General features: G+C 36.2%; 1 pseudogene; it reads left to right on the top strand.

Annotated features, from left to right (window-relative positions):
• Window positions 1–4247: 4247 nt before the first annotated feature.
• Window positions 4248–5013, top strand: LOC110104162 (annotated as a pseudogene).
• Window positions 5014–5311: the final 298 nt, after the last annotated feature.

Genomic DNA, 5311 nt, shown 5'->3' with positions numbered 1-5311 from the left:
CTTAATTATGGTCAAAGATACAAATTATCCATTAATTTCATAATTCCATTGAAAGTCACTACAAATCATATGCATAAAAACCTATTTCTATATTCATTCTTTCAAAATATAATTTATAATATCTAGGAGAACATTCAATACATAGATCTACCTTTCAGCTCCTTACTACCAAAGAATAACATAAAATACATTTCAAAATAAAACATAAAAATATTGATCAACCTCACTCTACAGGATCTTAACCCTTTATGGCTTGAAATCCAAATCACATAATGAGCTTACAAAGCCTAGCAGACAACCAAAAATACCAATGCTTTCAAAGTAAGGTCTCTAAAATTAATATGCATGCTCATCTTAATCTTTATAAAACTAGTAATAATCAGTATTTACAATAAACAATCTACGAAATCACTATAAGAACTAACATGATCACTAGACCAAATTCATCGCATTAAGTATAGGAATATGTCAACGTATAAGAAAAAAAAAATCTATGAAATAATGTTAGGTGCCATACAGTAAAACTTACGTCGATTATTTATCAGTTATATTTATGCCAATGAATTGCTTTTTGTTTAAATCAATAATTATGCCACATATCAATGTGCTATATTGTTGACCTCATTTTTGTATTTGGTCACTAAGGCCCTTCAAAACCCCAGATTAATTCTAGATCCCAGGATCTACTCTAGATCTTAAGGTCCTTTCCTAGAGCCAGACCTTAGGATCCATTGTAGAGCCTAGGATTCCCTTAGACCCTAGATCTTAGAACCCCTCTAGATCTTAGGATCAATCTAGACTCAAATCAATCCCTACCCTTGATCAACTTCAACCTCAAATCAATTCCTACCTTTGATCAACTCCAACTTCAATTTAATTCCTACCCTTGATTAATTTGAATCTCAAGCTTCATTCAACTCAAATCCCAATTAATTCAAATTTCAAACATACCCAAACTTTTATTCAATCCACTTGAGATATTAGTTTTAATATTGGTTCCATCAGTTCTATATCAAATCCTTTATTAATCAATTCATATGTTATTAAGTAAATGCATGCAAACATTAATATAATTATAAATAGCATGGTAGGACATATAATTAATTACATGTTATATTCTTATATCTTTGTAAGAGTCATCACGCCTACCTACCAGGGTATATTATCACTTTTGGCTCCCTATCTTGCATCAATATTACACCATAACACATAATTTAAAGGAATGCTCGTCAATCCACCCTTATGTACATAACATCTTGCTCCAACCATTCTAAATTAATTTACAATTAGCCTTCCATTTTTACTTTCAAGCTAATGGCACATTCATCTTAAATCAATCATGTCATTTTTAATGTAAATTCAATATCATATATTAAATGTAATTAATAAATGAAAATTAGGAAATTCCAAGCTCTATTCATTTACTTTAGAAAATCATAACTATCAATTTACCCGATGAAATTAAATTATATTACAGTCAAAATACTCATAAGAAATATGTCTACCTTATATATAAAGTTTTTTTTTGAAAGAAAGCCATAAAAAAGCTTTATTAAAAAATCAGACTAGAAAACCCATATTACAAGCATCCGATTCCTCCTTTATTAAACTGATAAAATAAGGAGGAATCTTATCCATACTAACATCATCCCATATGAAAGTGCCTAAAAAAGCATAGTTAGCACAAAGATTAGCTAACTTATTACAATTTCTACTAACACAAATGAAGATGACAAAGTTAAAACTTTTGATAAAATAAAGATCATCAATTCCTTTACCTCCTTTTCCCACCGAAGCTTGAATGAAATACATGATATTTTTGTTGTCTCCTTCAATTATCAATCCTTTGTAATCATACATCCAGCTCTTGATAATGTCTTTGACAGAAAGAATGGCTTGAAGTTCCAGTGATCCAATATCCCAATGAACAAGAGATTTTCCAAATGCCATTATAAATTTCCCATTGTAGTCACGGATGACTCCTCCAATACCTCCTTTGTAGTTGTTGAACAATGAAGCATCTATGTTTATTTTTATCCAATCAGGTGGAGAAGGATGCCAAGTATTGGACAACCTATTTGGTTGATTAGCATTCTCGATACCTGAGTTTAAGCATTGATAAGGCTTTTGAACAGCTGAATAGCTAACATCATTCATAGCAATAAACTTTGTGCTCGTATCTTTCCCCTCATTAACATAAAGGTTCCTAGCTTTCTAGGATAAGAAGACCAAATTGCAAAAGAGATTGATCAATACTTGATTTTGAGCATTCAGCCATATACTGCAGGATTCTAGAGAGCTGAAACAGGGTATACTGAATCCCCAGTTGTTAACATGTTCCACGGCTTGTTTCATTTTCCTGTATTTGAACACAATGTGGTAAAGGTCTTTCACCTCCTCACATCATCTAGGATAGATATCCAATCCTTGTAATCTTCTATAACTCAAGAATTGGTTAGTGGGAAAAGCTTTGTGAAAAATCCTCCACCAAAAAGTTGCAACTCTAGGATTAAGCCTTGCTCTTCCCAGCCATTCCCAAATAGGAATTTATGTAGATTTTTCTTCCAGTGCTTCGTATGCCAAGGCTAAAATAGTTTTCCTAGATTTTTTGTGGATTAATTCCACATAATCTTATGGGTCCTCTTCCAAAATCTTGATTTATTTAATCAATTCCACCAAATTCTCACCAAAGTATTTTTGGAGTTCATTGCTGTTCCATCTCCCATTGCATATAAAATCATTCACTATTTTGGAACTTCCTCCCATTATGTTTACAAATGTTGGCCATTTATCAATACATTTGTCTAAAAGCCAAATGTCCTGGAATACATTCACTGAGCTGCCATCAACAATTCTCCATTTAACTATTGTCTTGAGGAATTTCTCCCCATTGCTGATCAGTCTCCAAGCTACCGATCCTCCCCTTCGATTTGAATATCCCCTTAGGATTTGACCATATTTTGGAAATAAGATCTTGTGCATCAAGGAGCCTCTATTTTGATTATATTTCCATGCCAATTTGGCTCTTAATGGCCCAACTTTTTTAGAGCAAGCATTAATTCCTTGCCCTCCAACTTCCTTAGGTTTGCACATGGAGTCACATCATACATAATGAATACCATCTTCTCCATTGTTTTTGCTGCAAATAAGTCTTCTACATAGCTTATCCACCTCATTCAAAATATGTTTAGGAACCAATGAAAGTGTTGAATGAAACGTTGGATATGATAGTAGGACATATTTGACAAGAGTTATTTTTCTGGGCAATGAAATAAACTTGCTGCCCCAAACATTTAACATGCTCAAAACTTTATCTAAGATGAATTGGATGTCTACTTTAGCCGTCCTTCTTAGAGCCATCTTGATACCCAAGTAAGAAAACTCCTTTACTTCTTTGTACTCCATAATCTTGCATATAGTTCTCCTCTTTTCTATCTTTACTGCTTTCCCAAACATTATACCAGATTTTTGTATATTAACCTTTTGACCCGTCCATCCACAAAAGTTTGACAAGATGCATTTAATCTCTTTAACCTTTCTAATCTTTGCTTCGGAGAAAATGATAATGTCGTCAGCATATAATAAATGGGAAAGTTTAGGGCCCTTAGTAGTAATTCCAATGCCAACTAAATTGCCTTTTTGAATAAAAGCATTAGAAAGAATTTGAGCACACATGATAAACAATATAAGAGATAGAGGGCATCCTTTCCAGAACCCGCTCTTAGCTTCAATCCAATTGGAAAAGTTCCCATTAATAAGTAAGGAGAATTTAGGATTATAAATGCACTCCCAAATAAGTTTAGCAAATTTACAAGGGAAGCCAATTTCATCCATTACTTTGACCAATGTGTTCCACCCCATTGAGTCATATGCTTGCTCCATGTCTATTTTGAATGATACTAAACCTTTTCAAGATTTAGAATTCCTGAATTTGTGGAAGATTTCGTCGGCCACTAACACATGATCAGAGAGCGATCTACCTCTTATAAAAGCCGCTTGCTCATCTGGTATTTGTTGACCTCATTATTCGAGATCAATTTTCCCGAAATCGATTCTAGTATCTAGGTCTTCGTAGCCTAGTGTAGACGTCGCCCATAGGATTTCCCTTAGTTGGATACCCGCTGCGCATTTGGTCCATATTCTTTTAGAGTCTCTCCACCGGCAGGCCTCTGTTTTTTCTGCGAATACTAGTTGGCGTTGGAAGAAAGTTAAGATCTTAACTTGAGAAGTCTGAATTCCTTGGATTCATGGAGGAGAAGCCGTTTCAAGCATGGTCGTGTCTGGTTGAGCAATGCTTAAAGGAATACATTGTCAAGTTAGAGAAGGGTTTGAGTTTCTATGAAGTTGAGAAGAGGCGCGAGAGATATGGGTGGAATGAACTCAGGAAAGAGAAGGGAAAGCCATCATTGTAGCTCATCTTGGAACAATTTGAAGATGTTCTTGTGAAGATTCTCCTTGTTGCAGCATTTATCTCTTTTGTTTTGGCATATCTGCAAGGAAGTGAATCTGGACATTCAGGTTTTGAGGTGTATGTGGAACCCGTAGTGATCATCTTGATTCTTATTCTAAATGCTGTTGTTGGAGTTTGGCAAGAGAGCAATGCTGAGAAAGCTCTTGAAGCTCTCAAAGAGATGCAATATGAAAATGCTAAGGTTTTTCGAGATGGCTATTTTGTACCAGACTTGCCTGCAAGGGAGCTGGTACCTGGTGACATTGTGGAATTAAGAGTTGGTGATAAGGTCCCCGCTGATAAGAGAATAGCAGCTCTAAAAAAAAACTTCTACCTTAAGAATTGAACAAAGCTCATTGACTGGAGAGAGCATGCCAGTGATAAAAACTACAATCCCTGACCCTAACCGACCTCAACTCCTTAGCAGTTCACGAACCAAACTCCAGAAACTCCCCATTCGTACGAGAAATCCCCATGAAAACCGCCCCTTCTCTCTAGCCCGTCACTCTTTATCTCCCTTGGATTCGCACAACAGCCTTCTCCTCTCCATTCATACGGACTGAGAACCCTTGCCGCATGCCTCCAACCCAAACTACCCTCTTCTCCTTCTCCCCTACAGTTGGTGAAACGGCTCCTTCCCCACTCTCAGCAGTTCCAAAACCCGAACCCCCTGTTCTCTGTTCACACACAAAAAAAAAAAACAACAACCCCGCACGATCTCTCTCTCATTTTTCGGAAATCCCTTTCAAGCTCGTCGCCTCTTCCTCGCGTGAAAACCCAGGCGGACGAACCCCCATTCGCACGCCTTCAGCCGAACTCCTTCTCCCTGCAGTTCGCAAACCGCACAGCCCGGCCTTGTCT

This window comes from Dendrobium catenatum, unplaced genomic scaffold (assembly GCF_001605985.2).
Source record: "Dendrobium catenatum unplaced genomic scaffold, ASM160598v2 fragScaff_scaffold_915, whole genome shotgun sequence".
NCBI lineage: Eukaryota > Viridiplantae > Streptophyta > Magnoliopsida > Asparagales > Orchidaceae > Dendrobium > Dendrobium catenatum.
This window is presented reverse-complemented; position numbering and strand designations above follow the sequence as displayed.